Source organism: Nycticebus coucang, chromosome 1 (genome assembly GCF_027406575.1).
Source record: "Nycticebus coucang isolate mNycCou1 chromosome 1, mNycCou1.pri, whole genome shotgun sequence".
Taxonomy (NCBI): domain Eukaryota; kingdom Metazoa; phylum Chordata; class Mammalia; order Primates; family Lorisidae; genus Nycticebus; species Nycticebus coucang.
In genome coordinates, this window is record NC_069780.1 from 184,482,308 (window position 1) to 184,503,469 (window position 21,162).

The 21,162-nt window shown below is 43.3% G+C and overlaps 1 protein-coding gene across 5 annotated transcripts in view; it reads right to left on the minus strand.

The window, feature by feature from the left end:
- The window catches only part of TRIO (trio Rho guanine nucleotide exchange factor), a 351,013-nt gene that overhangs the window by 314,159 nt on the left and 15,692 nt on the right, over nt 1–21,162 (minus strand). The window lies entirely within an intron of this gene.

The following is a 21,162-nucleotide window of genomic DNA, read 5'->3' on the forward strand; positions in this document are numbered from 1 at the left end:
GAGCTCCAAGGTGGGAATCCACACCAGCACTCGGGTGGAAGCATCAGAGGAGGAACAGGGAGGGAAGTGGGGCTGGGAAAGGGCTTATGCCGGGGCAGGACCACTGTCAGTGAGTTTTTCAAAAGCCCAGCAAAAGGAGCTTTTGCGATTCTGGACGTGAGGTACCAAAGGCCAAAATTAGAATAAACTGATAAAGTTTTACAGAAAGAGATTTCAACCTCTGAAGAGTGTGGAGGTGGAGGGATAAGAACAGATGAGACTAAAAATAGAGCACAAGGTGATTAAAAATAAAAGGTTATATATTTATATTTAGGAAATTTCTTTCCCTTCCAGTTGGAGGTGTCTCTCTGGCCTATGGCAGTTATTCGTAAGGTTAGTTCGAATTATACTTTCAACTGCTGTCTAAGAAAATGTGCACAACTACACAGACACACACATACACGCACGTTCTTTGCATGTAATTTCAGGGGGTAACAGATACCATAACCAAGTTCATGGCCCTCAAATTATGAACCTCAGGAAACAAGGACAAAGCCACCCCAATTCACAGCTGCTTCGTCTACTTGCTTTCTCTTGGGCTGAAGAAATTGTTATCTACTACTATTTATTTACAAAACTGACTCTAACAATTATTTCCACCCACCTTTTCTGTTGCTCCATGCTGTAAGAAACCACCCCGGGCCTTTTTTGGTAAAAATTAAGGGTATGTGTTCCAGTTACTAAACCTTTAAGCTGTGTGATTGCCATGAGCCCTAGAAAACTGCTAAGGACATGACTGGAAAGAGGAAACCAGGCGTCATTTCTTGAAAACGCAGCCAAAACTGAACAACTTTCCCTAAAAGGCTGTAAACATTAAAATTTATACACAGTCCAAAGTTCATGAACCAAAATGTGCTAATACACAGCAGGAATGATACGGGAAATCCCCAGAGGGATTTCAACTTCAGCGTTGAGCTCAAACGCAGCTCCGTGAGGCAACAACCGCACGCTCGCTCTAGACACGCAGAGATGGAGGCTGAGGACGTCAGACGAAGTCACGGGTGTGTGGATCTGCACCGGCCAGGGGCAGACAGGCTGCGTCCCGGTAAACGCCAAGTCACACTCTGGATACCGATGGGTCCCCCCCACTAGGTCTTTGGCCATTGTTTTCATTCCGGCCCTGAACCACGCTCTTCCACCACTTGTCTGATACCCAAAATCTCCTCTCTTCTGCGCCGCCTTACCCAGATGGAGCCTCCAGGTACATACCACACACTTTGTTCCACATCCCTGAATCATCCCCCCCTACACAAACCCCATGATTTGAGAGCTCAGCTAGAAGGAACTCTGAAACTTAAAGCAATACAGTACCAAGAGAAAAACACATTAAGTTCAGAGTTAGAGCCAGGCATAGACCCCGGGCATCTATACTTACAAGCCTTGTGTCCACAACCCAAGGAAGTGGCACATGTCTCAAAGCTTTAGTTTCCTTATCTAAGAAACGAACAAGAACAGTATCCGGACATGGTGGGGGGGGGGGGCACAATAGGGGAATCAAGTGAGATACACTGCAGGAAAGGCTGAGTAGTAGACTCCATGAGGATATAAACCCTGGAAGATGGACCCCTCCGTTCTTATCCTACACAGAGTGGTCACCCAGTAAACATCAGCCAGAACCCTTCATAATGAGCCCGTGGGATGCAGGGTCTTACCTGCCAAGGCCAGAGCATGGAACTTTCTCTTCCAACTTTCTTGTCTTTCTCCTATGCCCATTACTCCTCTCACCACCCACTCAGATCCTGACTTGGCCACAGTCCTCTAACCCAGTGATTTTCAACCCATATGCTGGACACTGGTGTGCCAAGAGAGGATCTTAGGTGTGTCTCGAAATTTTTGAAGATCATTAATTAAATTCTTCCTGAAAGAAGTTGAAAGCACAGCATATTTTTACTCTTTTTTTTTTTTTAAATCAACATAATTTAAGTGTGTCACAGAAGTTCAACTATAAGTTCCAGGGTGCCATGAGATAAAAAAAGGTTGACAAACACTGCTCTAATAAGTCTTTGCAGATCCCTGCTGTTGGTCCATAGTGAGCAAAGCAAGAAGTGGAAAACCAGAGTATTCAGAGGGCACTGACACAGCCCTCAGCAAGGGATTTCTGCAGCACAGCTGCCCTGGGCAACTGCAGAGCTGGGTCCTCCGTGAGGTCCCACGCGCCGTCTCACAGACAGCACCCGCCAGAAACGCTCCACGCCAGATGGCAGGCCTGCCTGCAGCCGCTCACAACCTGGCCCAAGGACAATCGCAGATCCTGAGACTGGACAGAGCACAGAATGGCTCCAAGGTCCTAAGGGCCAGTACAGGAATCTCCTGGGCAGAGCAACAGAGATGGTGACAGATAACTCCCTGCACACATGTGTCTGTGCTGGGGGGAAGCAGCCCACTCCAATCCCGAGTTCAACAAACGCCAAAACCTTTAGGGAAGCACTACCAGAACTTCAACCAGACCAGTATCTGGAAGGGCTTCTCCTCTAACACATTTTAAGGCATACAAGAAAAATACAGTATCTGTGGAAAATACCAACATTCAGTCTATACCCTTTAAATAAGATGCCTTTTATTATTTAAGAAAACGGCTGTAATGTTAGCTGTGGGACCCATTAAAAGGGCCTGAGAAATACAGAATAGAAGAAATCAAACCCAAAAAATGTACTGTAATAACTCCACTGTTACTTTTTATAATCCATACAATGGATACAAGGAAAATCCTAAATGTGAATGTGTATGAACACCACTTTTTTGCGTGTTCTTTATACCTTAACTTTTTCTGAAGGATTTCATAGGACAAAATTAAATGTTAGCATATGTAGAAAATAAGCCAAGTGAAATCATAAATTTCAAGACAAAATGAAAACTATCTGCCTGCATTTTCATATTCAAAGATCGGACAATTCTAAGACCTGTCCTATCTTTTTAATTAGTTTTTAAAGTTAAAATGAGGTTCTTACAAAAGTACAGTGTAGATTATATTTTTAGGAAAGCAAAAAAACCTTATTCAAGTAAGAATACTCACAGCTTTCATTTAACACAATACTCTTAGCATAGTCCTAAAAAATGAGTGGTAAAGTCACTTAATCGCTTTTGCCCCAACTCTTCAAAATAATCGTTCTTAATCCAACGAGGATAGGAAGATCCAGGTAGCAGGTAATGATCAGTTCGGAAATTCAGGCCACAAGGACCTAAAATATCAGCATGTAACCAGCTTTTTATCTACATCAGGGGTCCTCAAACTGCGGCCTGTGGGCCACAAGCCGCCCACCGAGGACATTGATCTGGCCCTCCGGGTGTTTTTGCCACCACTGCCCGTCCTGCTACAGTGCACATGTGTGGAATGTGTCGGGCACTCTCCGACTCCCCTCCTCTCTGTCTCTCGACCCCTCCTCTCAGTCTCGGGACTAACTGATGCACACTTGCATCACTTGTTACGACTAGCAGTGACAAATATGGAACCGGACATTGACCATCTCATTAGCCAAAAGCAGGCCCATAGTTCCCATTGAAATACTGGTAAGTTTGTTGATTTAACTTTAAGTTGTTCTTCATTTTAAATATTGTATTTGTTCCCATTTTGTTTTTTTAATTCAAAATAAGATATGTGCAATGTGCAAAGGAATTTGTTCATAGTTTGTTTATTTTTTTTTAACTATAGTCCGGCCCTCCAACAGTCTGAGGGACAGTGAACTGGCCCCGTTTAAAAAGTTTGAGGACCCCTGATCTAGGTTATTACAAGAGGTTGGGCCAGAAAACTAGGGAATATAATGCGCGGACTCTACGTGTCTATATTAATAAGTAATTTGCCCAAATTCTTCCCATTGACCCAATGTCTTCAAAAATCAAGTGAATTTAAAATATGTAGAGAATTCCAGATTGTGAGAATGTAAACATGTCTGAACACTCACTGCTATTCATTTGTTTGTTTAAATCTTTACACTACTAAGAATCCTGAAGCCAGAGAAAGTAAAAAGAATACAATTTTATTTTAAGATATTTTTTAAATTGCAACCCGGCATCACAGAACAATTAAGAACAAATGCAGAACAATTCCTCTAACATGGGGTAAAGAAGTCACCAGGGCTTCATTCAGGGGTCTAACTGCTGAACAGGATTTCTTGCCTCATCCTGAGACACCAGATCCACTTGGGGGGAGGGGGTGACCAAAAACTCTCCCCTCACTCCAAAGGGGAAGACGGTGACAAAGGCTTTCCCACCACCCTCCCTCTGTGATTCAGCCAGGGTGGGGGGAGTACAAAGACCCCCTTCTGAGCTCTTCCAAAGAAGGTTAGGACACAAGCCAGGTCCTGAAGGATGACAAATCCTGATTCACAGCCCAACTCACATTTAGCTCACAGACAAAATGAGAGACTCAGCCACTCAAGGGCCAAGGGGAAGGGCTTCTCTGAATGTGCCATTGGTCTTTCTCTCAACAGCCCACTGTTGACAGGAGCTGCTGACTCAGGTCCGCCCTTCTGACCACTCTTCTGGCCAACTGTCCACGCCTTTATGGATCTAAGACTGTATCAAACATCATTTTATCCAAGATAGGGATGAGCCACAAAAAAATTATCATTGGGAGTCATAAGCATGCCTCTCACCCTCTTTATACTGAAATTGTGGTCACACAAGTCCAGTCACCACACACCCTGGCTTGATAGGGACAGTCCAGTTTACAGCTATTGTTCTAGAATAATTTTAGTATCATTCTCTTTCACTCTCAAAAGCATCTCTGCTTAGACAATACGTTATATGGTCAGTCTATCAATAAAGAATGTCAAGCTAGGGGAGCATCAACGTTTGACAGCAACACCTGTCACTTTTCAAACCCCTAGCAGAGATGAGGCTTTTTAACCCCACAGGAGGGCCCTTGACATGTGGCCAGAACACAACATTAAGGAGCCTGGACCTGTAAAGTGGAATCTTCACAAACATCTCTACATCAGTAAATGCTACGTTATTCACTTTCTCTTCCCTTTTAAGTGAAAGAATTCCTGTGTTGACAACCATCACCTACAAACGACCTCCCTTTTCAACTTGGGCACCAAGAGAAAAAAAGTCCTTGCTGTGTGGTCTCCGCACCACACATACAACTTGGCCACATCTGTTTGGCAAATCCAAAGGAACAGGGGCCAAATGGAATCTCTCCTCTAAAAGAGGCATTTTTCAGGAAGAATGGTTAAAAAAAGATTACTCCAAGATGCAGAAAGGCCTAAGTAGAAAAGTATTTGTTGAAAACAAACAAAAGGCACAGCACCTATAGCTCAAGCAGCCAGGGCTCCAGCTACATACACTCTGGCGGGTTCAAATCCAGCCCAGGCCTGCCAAACAACAATGACAACTACAATTTAAAAATAGCTAAGCATTGGGGCGGCGCCTGTAGTCCAAGGTACTTAGAAGGCTGAGGCAAGAGAATCATTTAAGCCCAAGAGTTAGACGTTGCTGTAGCTGTGATGCTGTGGTACTCTACCCAGGGCGACAGCTTGAGAGTCTGTCTCAAAAAAAAAAAATAAATAAAAATAAAATAAAATAAAAACAAGCCACACATGCAACAAACAGTAATCTATAATACTAAATTCAATGGTGAATGGTAAATATAGTAATAAATCATCAAAATGAAAGAAATAGATAATATTGATAAAATACTTGCCGTGGGTTAGAAATAGCCACATCAAGGTACAACCAGGGGTAATTTGGGGTTACTTTTGTTTTTGTTTTTTGCTTAATCTGAAATAATGGACTTGTGGCCATTCCAGACAAAGTCCTAAATTTACATAAAGATGCAAAGCAGCCTGTCCTTCGTGAAGCCAGTACACTAGGCAATCAAGAGGAAGCAGGGGAACTCCAAAGTGCCCGAGTCCAGGGATTGAGAAGGAGAGGCCCTGGCAAGAGACAAGAGTGACTGATTCTTCCTTTCCAAGGGGTCCCTAGCCCGGGGAGCCAGTGCAGGGAGGGAGGGAGGACAGTCCAGGAATATTCATCCTCTCTCACCCCTACCTTCTTTCTCTGTCAACTGTTTACTTTTTTATTTTAAAATTTCATATCTGCTAGTAAACCACAGGCAGCAGGCTTACAAGTGTGAGAATCCTGGGTTGTCCTTGCAATCACTCAGGTTCTAGGTCAGAAGCTCCAGCCAAGATGGTGCAATTGTGAAGCACGTTTCAGTGGCATCAGACACTGGGAACCACCATGAAAATCAGACAAATGCCAGAAGCACACGGCAGGAAAAAGACCTCTAATGTTCGAGAATTATTTTTTTTTAATTAAATCATAGCTGTGTACGATAATGTGATCATGGGGCACCATACACTGGTTTCATAGACCGTTTGACACATTTTCATCACACTGGTTAACATAGCCTTCCTGGCATTTTCTTAGTTACTGTGCTAAGACACTTACATTCCACATTTACTAAGTTTCACATGATCCCAATTATTACCCCCTAAAATTAAAATGTGCCCTTTAAACTTGTGCCATATAAGCCACTGAAAACAAAACTTCCATGAGATAGTTTATAAAAATCCTTCCCTGTATTTACCATGAATTTGTTCTCAACACTCAAGTGAATTCCAGAACATCACCTGCTTCACGCGGGCTTACCTGTATGCTCACTACCAGGCAGAATCCACGGAACAAAGCCTATGGTATGCAAAGCTGTGTACACTAAGTACCCACCTATGGTATGCAAATGGTGAACAGGTTAATGGTGCTTATCTAAGAAACTAAATTTCATTTTCAAGTGTTTCATTTCTAAAATGCATGTAACTAAAATCAGCCCTCTAAGTGTGTGCCTAAAATAATTAAAGGTCATAAAGACAGCACTTACAACCAAATTTTCAAGTAACTGAGCCTTAAAGAATTACATGTTTGCCCACAGAGTCTTCTCTCGGGCAAGGGTACAGGCCAGCAAGCAGCCCTGTGCGTGCCTCTGACTGACCACAGCAGACCAGTCAGGACTCCTGATCCAAAATGTGACCGTCAGAGATCTGAAACTTTTCAGAGTTGCTAGTCAGTCCCTTGTTAAACTATAAAAGTGAGGTCAAGTTGCCTGGGCAGGCAGGCACACAGTAGACCCGTAGGGAGAAACAGGAAACAGGAAACAGAAACAAACTTAGGACAGCTATTTTGGGGTTTGCCAGTCTCTAACCCAGCAGTTTCTCTTGGGGTGAGGCAGGTTTAAACCACCCCCTTCCCTCAGGTTAACTGAGAGGCTCCTGTCCTCTGCAATAAAATTCTCTTTTTGGCTTCAGCAAGCGAGAGCCTTGACTAAGTCAGGCTCTGGACGTGCAGGGCCAGCTGTGTGTGCACCACGGACGTGGGAACCGTCCACCAGCACAGAGGGCTGAATCTACACCGACGTGGGAACCGTCCACCAGCACAGAGCGCTGAATCAACACGCTGACTGCTGCGTGAGGCAGCAGACCTATAAAGGAGATCTCTCTAAAAAAGGACACTTACAATCTGTACCTCACTGTCCCAAAACATTAGCAGACAATTCCTCGCCTTACCTTCCCACGATGCCTTGTGTAAGCTTCCTTGAGCCCTTGGTTTTCTCTGCTGGCTGTTTTGGCAGAATTACATGGTATGTTAAGGGCACGGCCAAGACACACAGACAGCATGTGGCTCTGTATTTATACCGACCGTACAGGAGGACAAGAGTCAGAGACAGGCATTTCTGGTTTGTGTGTGGAAAAGAAAGCAAAGCAAAACCTCTGGGCTTTTATATCGGTACTGTTGCTTTTAATTAGCAATAAGCAAAACACAGAAAACCAAAATTACGTTATCAGTATAAGTGATAAAGTTGGGTCTCTTAGGCTGTGGTGAGTGTGGAACGCTACCATCCTGTTCTTACTGAAGGGTGCCCCCTGCTCCTTATCTAATTATTCCTAATCGAGTCCCCTAGTGTCCCAGGGGGTAACCAGTGGGGCTTATTGCTTTTTTAAATGAAGAAGATGGTTTTTATTAGTGTTCCTGGCGCTAGTTAAAAATGTATCCAGTGTGAGCACCTGAGACAACGGCTCAGTAATTTAGACAATGCTTCTGGATGCTAAGGTCTGAAGGGAAGTGGAAAAGAGGGTCCCTACCCCACCCCCAACCATAGTAACAGTCTGCTCGTTACCTACGTAGGATGATGGATCTCCCGCAAAACAAGCATTTTTTTGAAAAAGGGTTTTGCTGCTTGCAAGCATTCGGAAGCCACTGGAGGAGCAAGCTGCTCCTTCCTCCCTGACCCCTGCGTGGCAGACTTCGGGGACTCCCTATCCCACTGCTGGTCTTTCAAGACCAGACTGTATAAGGCCAGTCCTTCCACAGAGTCCATTCTGATCTCTCAGCAGGCTCCAGGACAGGGTACCTGCCTCAGGGTAGCACCTGTGTCCTGCTGTGTGCTGTAATTCACTGTATCAATGCTTCTACCTATAAAACGTATATTCCCAAGAAGCCTATGCACTCAATTCTGATATGAGGACAATTGATGATCTAGTACACACATTGGGGGGTGGGAGAAGGGGGTGCAGGGAGAGGGAAGGAGGGGGTCGGGGGTCAAGGGGTGTGGCACACCTCTTGGGGATGGGTCACAATTACAAGAGGGACTTTACTTAACAAATGCAATCAGTGTAACCTGGTTCTTTGTACCCCCAATGAATCCCCAACAATTTAAAAAAAAAAGTATATTTCCTCAACGTACTTCAATGTTAACTGAACCCAATGGTTTTTAAACACCCTTCTGCCTCAGTGATGCTACGAAGTGCCTCGCCTCTTATTCTGTACTTCACTGTGTAGCCACTACACTCTGGTGTGATATCATCCCTCCCTTTACCATGATGTCACAGGCCTGATTAGATTTCTGTTCTGGTGTCATCAGCTGTTGTTAGCATACCTTACTCCATTAAACCATTCTGCAACAGAAGGGGAGTTACACCACGTGCCTAGTCAACACTCGGACGACACCTGATGGTGACTGCTACCCCAAAGACAAGAGCCACTACTTCTGAGATGACAGGGAGCACCTGTCACCCTGTGACACCATTTAGTGACTTTAGAACTTTGTTCAACTTAAACCAAGAAGCTAGATTTGCTCATGCATTTCTACTGCTAAGTTTGTTTCCTACTTCTCACAGACAAATATTGCCTGGCTATCCACTTATCAAGGTATTTTTAAAAGCTCAAAATCAACCCTGAAGACAAATGAAAACAAAGATATGCACAATCTTTTTAAAACATGACTAATATGCACTTCAAGCAAAAGTAACTCACAGGCGGCACTGGTGCCACAGTGATTCATGTTCTAAACACCAGAAAGCGATAACTAGTAAAAAGTTAACAGCTAGTCAATCTTAGTAAAGGGGATAAGGATGCTCACTGTACTCTCCTTTCAACTTTTCTGTACGTATTATTTTTTTCCACCAAAATGTAAGAGAGAGCATTGTTACACCTTGTTTGCAAGAAAATCTTTCACTACTTTTGAAAAATGGAAAGATTCATGCAGCTTCAGAACTGCCCCTGTAAACTTAGCAACGTTCCACACCCCACACTGGCTGAAAGGCTGGCTGCTCTAATTATGACTGGTCATCCTCCCCCTACTTCCTCCTCACCCCCTCTTTCTTGTATTTTAAATCTTATAACCAGGAAAGAAAGAAGTTTAAGCCTGAAAAACACCCAGGACCTAAGTAGTCCTTAAACACACGCTCTTTCTTTTTATTTTTTTTGAGACAGAGTCTCACTTTGTCGCCCTCGGTAGAGTGCCTTGGCATCACAGCTCACAGCAACCTCAAACTCTTGGGCTCAAGCAATCCTCCCAAGTAGCTGGGACTACAGGTGCCTACCACAATGCCTGGCTATTTTTAGAGGTGGAGTCTCACTCTGGCTCAGGCTGGTCTCGAACCTGTGAGCTCAGGCAATCTACCCTCGGCCTCCCAGCGTGCTGGGATTACAGGCGCGAGCCACACACTTTCTTATCAGCCCACCAGAAAGTCAATCTGGAGCTGCCTCCCCAGCCCGCAGATTCTGTCTGTGCCTCTCCCAGTGACCACACAACAGAACAGCCACTGTCCAGACTCTGCCTCTGTCCTTCACTATCCTAAGTCAGAGTTGCCTAACTTTGACCTCTGGCTCATAAGTTTATTATGGTCTGCATGCAAATGTTACAAAGTTTAGTTAGCCGTTATTACCTTAAATGGTGCAATTTTAGAGTCTTTCAAACATTGAAAAGGTTAGATTTGCATGCATGTAGTTTTGGTCAAAAGTAGTGACTACTTATAGTTACCAATGAGAGATTTAGCCAATAGGCTTTTCTCACAAAGTCAAGATATTTTTGGCCAGCTATTATAAGATACTTTGTTTCTTTTTATAACAGTGTAATAATTTGCCTCTGGGTACAGTTTTTGCTAAAAGGAAGTCAGTTCTTTACAGTCAGGCAAGCTGAAGTGGTGACAAACCACATGTTTGATTTACTTATTTCACTGGGCAAGTAGGGCTTGGGTGGGTCTTCTGAATATTCTTAGTATCTTTAATACCCTAGGATTATAAAAATTTCCAGTCCTCCCCAACATATCCTCATGATATTTGATTTTATAGTTGGTTAGATACAATTTAAGATTTGGAATGGCAAAATAGGGCCAACTTTCGATAATTTCTCTCATTATATATCTGTTAATATCCCATCTTCATTCACTTTATCTCATGCTGAAACTGTATATCAAGTTAAAAATGAATAGGTATTTATATTTTGTTCAAATATCTCCAGTGTAAATCGTTGAATAAAGTGATATATTTCTTAAATGCAGAGTGTCCATAAAGTTCATGTGCAATTATAATTGCACACTATTTTAAATTGCACACGAACTTTATGGCCACTCTGCATAATATTCTCTTTCAAGAACCTGGAATTAAGTTCGAGAAACTTTACTTTTAGTTTCTGCTTAGTAGATAGTAGATGCTCAGTAAATGACACATGATTGATCACCAAAGATTGTCTCAAATACTGTTAAACTGAAGGGTGAAGAGTTCAGTGACTATGTAAAGATTACCAAAAGCAAAACATATCAAAACTTTCTAACTACATCACAGTATGTATTAATACAAGCTAACACACTGCTCCATTGTAATTTTAATTTAAAAAGAAAAAAGCTAACTATTATATACATAGTAAAGCAAAGAACTTTTCTATTGTTCTCTTTTACATGTCTAATATGAAACTTAAATTCACACTTAACAGGTAAGATGCATTCTATCTGGGTGATAGACAAACCTGTAACTCTGACTCAAAGGGTATAAAAGCAATGTATGTAACCAAAATATTTGGACCCCTGTATAATATTCTGAAAAGAAAAAAAAATAACTATATAATAGACAAAAAAGGGAAAGAAAGTGTTTCAAAAATGTTATGGCTGGGCGTGGTAGCTCACACCTGTAACCTAGCACTTTGGGAAACTAAGATAAAATTGCTTGAGGCCAGGAGTTCTCCAGAATAGCCTAAACAACACAGCAAGATCAAATCTCCATAAGAAACAAAAAAGTTAGCTAGGCATGGTGGTGTCCACCTGTAGTCCTAGCTACTCAAGAGGCTGAGGCAGGAGGATCACTTAAGCCCAGAAGTTTGAGGCTGCAGTAAGCTCATATCACTACATTTTAACCTGGGTGACAGAGTAAGATCCTCTCTCCAAAAAATAAATAAATAAATAAATAAAATAAAAACCCATGTTACAAAAGAAATTCTGGTTTGGATAAAATACAGAAACTCATGCCAGGACGATGAATGAGGTCTGTAAGTCATTTCCCTACGTACATGACAGCCTGATTTCAGGCCCTCCTACCTCCTTCCAACTTTCACCTGCTTTCTGAGTCCTGGGTAGAGTGTCATGGAGTCATCATAGCCCATAGCAACCGCAAATTCCTGGGCTCAAGTGATCCTCTTGCCTCAGCCTTCCAAGTAGCTGGGACTACAGGTGCTTGACAATGCCTGGCTAATTTTTCTGTTTTTAGTAGAGACAGGATGTCGCTTTTTGCTTAGACTGGCCTCAAACTCCTGAGGCTCAAGCAATCCATCTGCCTAGACCTCCCAGAGTGCTATGATTACAGGAATGAGCCACCCACATCTGGCCCAGGTAAACTTTTCTTAAAGTGTATTTATTGAGTTAATTGTGTGAACAGCACATACAACTTGCTCATGAATTAAACACACAGTGCATCCACTTCTCAAGGAAGATAAGGCCTGTGAAATCAGTGACAAAGCATTTCACTGATTTCAGAATGACAAGTTTGGGTGTGAAGCTGTGAATGCTTACACCTGTAACACAGCCAGTTTTCAGAGCTATTCAGGCCTCTTTTCAAACTATTCTGGAAACTTTTCAAGGATCATGCCAGAAACTATGAACATTCTTTCAGGTTTCTATTCTCAGACCCAGCTGAAGAACTACCTTGTAAGCCCCACCTTAGCATCTTCCCTTCCTGACTCGCCACTGTGGCTGGACTATCTTCCCTGGGCCATACCATCATCAGTAGATTCTTGTGTATAGATTAAAAGGTACAACATCAATAAAAAGAACTCAGGGGAGAGATTTAAGTCTCTATGAAGTAAGAAATGAACATTCTGCAGTTATGTGAAGCAAAAATAATCACTCCTCTGGACAAACAACTGTGGTTGAGGCAAAGGCTGCTAATTATGGCTCCTGGTGCCCATTCAGAACTGCTGCTGGACACCAGGCGCTCCTGACCAGCTACCCAGGCCTTCTCTTCCGCATCAATCTCCAGGACTCACACCAAGTCTGGCCCACAGGAGGCTTCCTTTAGTCATGTCTGAGGCAAGTTTCAGTTCTTCAAAGGCAGGTCCAAGAAATCAGCATTTTCTAGGACTAGCATAATCACAAGTTCTATCAACAAAACTCATTGAACGGATTTAAACGCTGGGTATATTTCCTTAAAATACCTTTTCTTTAAAGAGATTGTTTTTGAAATCCTACTTTGTAGAAACAACTTGACCTATTTATGAAAAACTGGGTCGGCCTCATACTGATGTGTTTGATTTTAAACGGCCCTGCAGCCTGCTTTCAGATTCACGTAAATAAACCTAGGGGTAGCGGGTGTTTGGGGAGCAGTCCCCCAAAATGGAAGTGAAACATGGGAAAGGGGGAAAAGGCAGGACCCGGAACATTACTTGCTTACAGAAAGCATGCCTATAAAAATATTCCCAAGAGGGCGGCGCCTGTGGCTCAGTCGGTAAGGCGCAGGCCCCATATGCCAAGGGCGGCGGGTTCAAACCCGGCCCCGGCCAAACTGCAACCAAAAAATAGCCGGGCGTTGTGGTGGGCGCCTGTAGTCCCAGCTACTCGGGAGGCTGAGGCAAGAGAATCACTTAAGCCCAGGAGTTGGAGGTTGCTGTGAGCTGGGTGAGGCCACGGCACTCTACCGAGGGCCATAAAGTGAGACTCTGTCTCTACAAAAAAAAAAAAAATTCCCAAGAACTTAGAAAATCTTACCAATGCTCTCTTCCCCCAAAGTCACCTCTCCATATTAAGTCCCCTCTACTATTTAAGAAATTGACTTGTTAAAACGTTAAACACTCAGAGGCAACTGGATCTTAAATCTCAAAGGAAACCTGATCTTGGCGGCTTCTTCCTCCTCCACTGTGACTGATCAGGACCAGTAATCCGTTAGCAAGTACTGATTAGGGTCCCTGGTGAACCTGGTCATTCCAGAGACTGAGATCACACATAAGACCCCAGTCTGAGCACAGGAGGCAGGAAGAGCCAGGACTGAACCGTGAACAGCAGGAAGCAGATCAAAGCAGCGCTGCAAACACAGCCCAGCAAGCAAAGGGGCAGTTTCTTCTCCTTAACCCTGCCATCTCCTCTGCCGTCTGTGCCAGTATTACACGCCTGCTCACACACATGCATGCACACACACGCCCATCTGCAAGGACCTATTGCTCCTTTGCTTCTGCTTTTTTCCCCTCTCACAAATTTCCTCTGGAGAGCAAGTTACCCCATAAAAACATCTGGGCCTCTAGCACAAGTTTGCTGATTCAATAGTTACCTCCTAAGACAGAAAGGGAAACTGGCCACTGAGTCTGGGGACACAGCATCTGCTCATTTATTCATCCAGCAAACAATTACTAAGCACCAACTGTTTGCTGGGCGCCAGGGACACAATTAAATGAGATTTAACTTCAGTATGAATCACAGCCTGGAGAATAAAACATCAAGAAGAAATTACACGATGCCTGGGCAGCCATGAGCCAAACTGTTTTTCGAAGAATACATATATATAACAAAACCTAGGGTGGCGCCTGTGGCTCAGTGAGTAGGGCGCCGGCCCCATATACCGAGGGTGGCGGGTTCAAACCCAGCCCCGGTGAACTGCAACCAAAAAATAGCTGGGCGTTATCGCTGAAGCCCAAGAGCTGGAGGTTGCTGTGAGTCCTGTGACGTCATGGCACTCTACCAAGGGTGGTAAAGAGTAGAGACAGAGTCTCTACAAAAACAAAAAAAAACAAAACCTAGGAAAGGGGGATTAAATTACCCCCAAAATAGAACTATCAGGTTTATTTGCTAAATCAAGTTTCTTAGAATCATCTTCCTGCCCCCCAAATCAAACTCTTATCTATGACTGCCTCTAATAAAAGTTTAGCAATGGCCTTGAGCGCACTGTCACACTTTCAGTGTTAAAGAAGAAAGATAAATAGAAAAATAAGAGAAATGCAAGGGGGGGGGAGGAAGAAAAGAGAAAAAGAGAGGGGTCAAAAGTATAAGGAGTCTATTTAGGAATGAAAGGCATTCATTAATTCAGCAGGTCAGGATGTACTACTGGGGCCCCTACCAGCCACCAACCATCCCAGGCTAGTTGGCTTCCTTGCCCCTAGAGGCTGGAAAACCCAGATACGCAAGGTTAGGAATGACACAGGGTAAGACTTAACACAGCTCTGCAGGAGGGCATCTGTGACAGCTATTTATAGGGTTCAGAGGCCTTCACCAAGAGCCTACATCTGAGCAGATTGGCTCCATCTGAGAAGGGCTGGGGCTGACACTGACTTCTGGGTGCGTCACTTTATTATAAACAGGGGAAAGTCCCTCTGAAGGGTCCACAGAGACACAGAGCCTCAGAAAAGTGAGTCCAGAGGAAGATTAAAATAAAAATATAGCTACAGGCTATGCAGATGGGGAGACAGCTCCGATGCACTTGTCTTCCCAGACAGCACCCTCCCTGTGTGGAAGACAGCAGCTCCATAGCCCTGAGTGTCCACATGCCGACCATGTCATTCATTCTGCGGCCAGGATGTGCTCCAGATCCATGGTTCCCAAGGGCCTCACACGCCTTAGAGTTTTTAAAGTAGATCAACAGGCAAAATGACAGTGACACTTCAGGGCCTACATGTGAAAAGCTGGATTTGACACTCCAATGAGTAAATTCCTCCCCACAAACAAGACAGTAACAAAGGAAAAGACCATTATCACGCCAACCCATACCAGCAGGAGAGAAGAGAAGGACAAAACTCTGGGTTAACTGAAAGGGACAAGACTGATCAAAGGTAAAAGTTAACCTAGGCTTTCACCCTAAGAGAAGTAAGATCCTGGAGAGCTACCTGAGGACTCTCTACATCAGCAGTTCTCTTCCAAATGTCTCCTAATGCCAGGACCCTTTAATACAGTTCCTCACGTGTGGTGACCCCCAACCATAAAATTATTTTCGTTGCTACTTCATAACTGTAGTTTTGCTACTGTTATGAATTGTAATGTAAATATCTGATATGCAGGATGTATTTTCATTGTTACAAAGGGGTCGCAACCCACAGGTTGAGAACTGCTGCTCTAAATCCAGGTTGAGAGGTCGAGAGGTCCTTGTTTAAAACTGCCTGAAGCAATCTCAGGAAAACAAGATTCAGGACTTGGGCACAGCTGAGCCTTTCTGCCTTTGATACAAATCAGATTCACCAGCAGACATTAATGTCATTCTCGAGTCACTACACAATGACCAACATGTGGTTTTACAGAGCCAAATGTTTTAATAACCAGAAATTTGGGGCGGCGCCTGTGGCTCAGCGGGTAGGGCGCCGGTCCCATATGCCGGAGGTGGCGGGTTCAAACCCAGCCCCGGCCAAAAAAAAAAAAAAAAAAAAATAGCCAGAAATTTGATTCCAATTCTCCAAGCCAGACCTAACCCACACTGCCTCAGGAGGTTGAGCCAACCTTGCCATAAGGTATGACATGCTCATCAAAGAAATTACGGCTTATTCTCACATTGTTTTCCCTCACTCCTGTAAAGACTCTGAGCCCTAAACACTCTGATGAGACTGTTTTTCAGATGATTTTGATATATTTACTAAGTACTTTTTATTAAAAAGCATTTCTAGCATTGACACTGAGGACTTGCTCTGTGTCGAAGGACTTGAGTCAACTGATGTGTCTCCATAATGCTGGAATTACTCCATCCCAGGTAGTCAGGTTCACAGCTGACCTCTGTGTCCCACTGCTGAGTGGCATCAGAAATCACCATGAGCTCAGGCAGCGCAGGCTAGAAAAAGTATGGATGTGGGCTGAGGAGGTGTCAAAGAGAAGTATCCACTACTGTGAATGTCTGGACTCCGTTTAAACATACATTCACACAACGGCAACTCCAGAATTGTCTGGAGATTGGAAAACTCACTGGTTAATTTCCTTTGCAAATAACTGTTAATGTATAACACATAAGAAATGAGGCTCATGAAAACATATGTAGGGAAAGCCTATTAAGATGCCCAGATACTTTGTGCTTGTGAAAACATTCTGAAATAATTATGTTAATATACACACACAACTACAAGTACTTAAAACAAGGTAAGTTTTATTGACTTTTTTTTTTGAGACAGAGTCTCACTTTGTCACTCTTGGTAGAGTGCCATGGTGGCACTGTTCACAGCAACCTCAAACTTAAGCAATCCTCTTGCCTCAGGCTCCCAAGTAGCTAGGATTACAGGCACTCACCACAACAACCAGTTATTAGAGTCTTACTCTTGCTCAGGCTGGTCTCAAACTTGTGAGCTCAAGCAATCCACCCACTTTGGCCTCCCAGAGTGCTAGGATTACAGGTATGACCCACCAAGCCTGGCCTTCCCTGAATTTTGTAATTACCCTAACAGAATCATCCTTTCTCTAATTTGAACTATTTGAGGTGCTTATCCACTCTGGTCATCTACACAACGTCAACGTGCACCTGTGTGTATCTGCCAGCACTCCCATCAAGAAAAGGGTCCCAGCAAGACACAGAATTGTCCTTTATGGAGAATACAATCTTTAAAAGTTACACATCAGTCCCAGACTAGAACAAAAAAAGAGAAAAATTTTTAAACCAATATCCTTATAGAAAATACTCTGTATTTTGTTGATCACATATACAAATACCTTTTTTTTTTTCGCCGGGGCTGGGTTTGAACCCACCACCTCTGGTGTATGGGGCCGGTGCTCTACTCCTTTGAGCCACAGGTGCCGCTCCCACATATACAAATACCTGAAAAGGGAATATGTTGCCCAAACCTACAAGACCACATAAAATTCCTCTGCAATCAAACATCTGAGACTACATCTCAATCACTGCCAAGCCAGGAGATAAAATTATCCAACTGGCGCCATCAAAACAATAAAGGAAGTATGAAGTCTGTAAGTGGAACTGGAAAAAAAGAAACAAATGACATGTGGGATTTAGAAGCAGAGTTAAGCAGGCCAGTCCTAAAATGCTCCAGCCAACCCCCACCTACACCACCACCATGTCTCTCTGAGTACGTGGCACATGTAACACTTATCTTAGATCCTAACGACACAAACTCTGCCGTTGTTACAGGTAAAAGAACAAAGTCAAAACTACTATTTTCAATGTTCTTAAGTACTGGCACAAAGAATGTAAGGCTAGCCGAGTGTTAAATTATAAACCATCTGTTCTGATAATTTACGATATGACTTCTCTAATCTCCTTCAACACAACGTAACATCTCTATGGCAACAGAGGGACTTCAAATGAGAGTCTGGACAGCCAATTGAGCCTTTAGACTATTCACAGAGCAGAAAGCTCCTCCTTGAGCCCAGATCTGCTCCTTCACAAAGCATGTCCCATCACAGGTGGACCAAGCTCACATTTCCTCCAGAGAAGTGAACAGAATGATTCTTTGAATTTCACTTACCCTACCTTACTAAAAACTGGCCGTGTTTCCGTAACCCACAGCTGACACAGGTGCCCTGACGTTAACTAGGTGGTCCCTACACCTAGCTGTGCATCTGAATACCAGGACTTTTTCAAAATACAGATTCCAGGGCCCTATTCTAGAACTCCTAAATCAAAATCTCCAGAGATTCTGTATTGTATAAAAAACTTGCCAAATGATTCTGATAAAGTCTGAGTTAAGGAAGCCAATGTGTAAATCATAACAAGCACTTACTTAGCTTCTACCTGGCACCTGCACTGGGCTCAGAGGCCCCAGGAGCTCACGCTCACAAGGAAAGGGACGATAGCCAAATCCAGTCCTATACAAGGTTCCAGGTCAATGTGACGGACCCCAAGAGGCTGGGACAGGGTGAACATCTGCCGTTTTCCAAAGGGACTGATGCTTGAATTGAGTCAGGAAGGGACTCAAGAAGAGGGAACAGCACAGATACGAGAGCAGGGGACACAGAAGGGTGTGTGATGGGGGCTGCAGAGGCTGACTATGGGGCACAAAGTCCTAGTTTCCCTGGAGGCTGGCCCAGCCACAAAGGACAGGATGACCTGGTTTGCAACGAAGGAACATGTTTTGGGGACTCCAGTGTGGCCTTGGCTACAAAGGACCATCTCCCGAACCATACAAACATAGAGGAATTGAGGAGGGAACAAAAAAGAAATGAGGAGGGAAAGAACTAAGAATGATTCCGCCATAGTCTCACCAAAATGTTCACCCGCAACACAGAAAAACTACCGTATCAATAAGTGTGTGATAAGTGGGAGCCAGGACACTGTGTCTTTTTAAGAGCATCTCAAATTTCATTTTCACCTTGAGGGCAATTTCAGTTAGGTGGACTTGAGCTAGCTGATCATCTCTTATCATTTTAATGTCTACATTATTCCCCAGCATATTTTTTAAAAAGAGGCCAAAAGAGAAATCTGCCCAATCATCTTGTCTCTTTAGACTATAAACTCCCGCTGGACATAGTATTATTTTTGTCGTATCCAGCTGTATGGCACCTGGCGTACTGACGCTGCTCACGGGATAAACAGCTCATTCTTTACACAGTGTCGGGTATATTAAACAATGCCCGTAAAGCCCTTTGAAGATGAAAACCACTTCAAGAGCTAAGTAATTCTGAGAGAGGCATTTGAAACTCGGAAACAAAGATGACAGACCAAACATCATACGAAGGTCACCACTCCGCAGGAGACGCTGTGAGAGGCTCTTGTCCTGCCAGACCTCTGGTCCCTCTGCAATCATTCTGTACAGAAGGCAAACCCCAACCTGCTTTACATGTTTTTTAATGTATATAATCAGAGGAGAAGGTTTCAAAATCTTACAAAGAACTAAAGTCTTCAGTGGTTCATTTCTTTCAGAAACAGTGTCCAAAAGTAACTTCAAAGCCACACAAACTCTTCTTCTTTCTGAGATGTCTCTTTTTAAGTGAAGCTAGAATACTCTGTCTGAAGTGTCAACTCAATTCTAAAACAGGCACAATGAAAACTTTTGCAACAGAGCATATGTGATTTTATGCAAATAATACGGTTTCTGTTTTAGAGTCTAACAAAATACTCTATGTCTTGGTGCTAGTGAGCAGAGGTGACCCCAATATTCAAGAATATAAAACTCCCAGTAGCAAAAAAGCATTGGCTTCTATTTTTTATATTGAAATCATTTTCAGTAGGAACGTAGCTGAAAGTTGCCTTCAACTTTCCCAAGATGTTCGTTAAAAATAAATGAGTAAAATAAAGTATCATCAGCTTCAATTTTTCAGCTGTGCTCTTCACTATCCCAAAATATATCACCAAGTTGGAAACAATCTATAGGGAAGCAAAACCTCTCATTTTCTTTTTGACTGAGACTTCATGAAAAGTTAATCCAAGGTTTTCTACAAAATTTCCAAATATGCCATCAAATCACAACTGAAGCCTGATCAAATCTTATCCACAATCCCCCTCCTTCACACATTTCCAATAGGAGTGATTTCATTTTCTTCTCTTTGACGCGTAAAGGGGGGGGGGGGGGAGTAGGAAACTCCCTGAATGTAGGGAAAGGCCTCAGTACGGGAAGCACCCCGGGGTAGGGGAACCAACAACAGGACAGCTCCTGCCCCCACCTGTGCACCTGATAACCCTGTGTCTGTCCCTTATAGGCACCCGATTTGGAGCAAGTCAAAACCTCGCTGATCTCCATTTCTCCAAGTATAATATTGGATATCACTGCCTGCCTGACAGGGAGGCATGAAAATTAAGTGACTGACATGTAGCTCTCAGTCACTGAAGCTATTTCAAAGTCTGAAATGTGTTACAAATTTAGCCATGACCTTTTCTTCCATTTTTTATTAACAAATAATTCACTTACTATAAAATCCACCCCCTTTGAAGCGTACGATTCATTGGTTTTTAGTACATTCACAGTGAGCACAACTATCACCACTGATTCCAGAACATCACTGTCAAGCCTCAACACCTCTCCCAAAACGTCTGACCCATTAGCAGTCATTCCCACTTCCCCCATCATGATCTTTTACTCTCAAGTGTTCTAAATATCATATGCATTTCCTCCTTAAAATATTAATAAGAAAATTATGGTTCTTTCTTGCTAAAATACATAGTTGTAGGAAGGGCTTCTAGAAGTACAGAAGCCAAATTTCCCAGAACACAGTCTAACAATTCATGAAAAGTACAAAATACAGTAAGAACCTGTGTAAGTTGACCACCCGTGGGATTGTAACAAGCTGGTCCACATACAGAGGTGGTCAACATAAGGAACTAGGCCTACTGTGCTGATATGTACATGTGGTGCATGTCTGGTCCATGAAAATGAGGGCAACTTAGGGAGGTGGTCAGTGTAGGGCCGTGGTCAGCTACAGAGGTTCTACTGTATATAAAACTGAGACTCTCCCCAAATCAAGGACTTATGACCCATGATATCACTTAATGTAGAAAAACATAGAAGGGCAAACACTT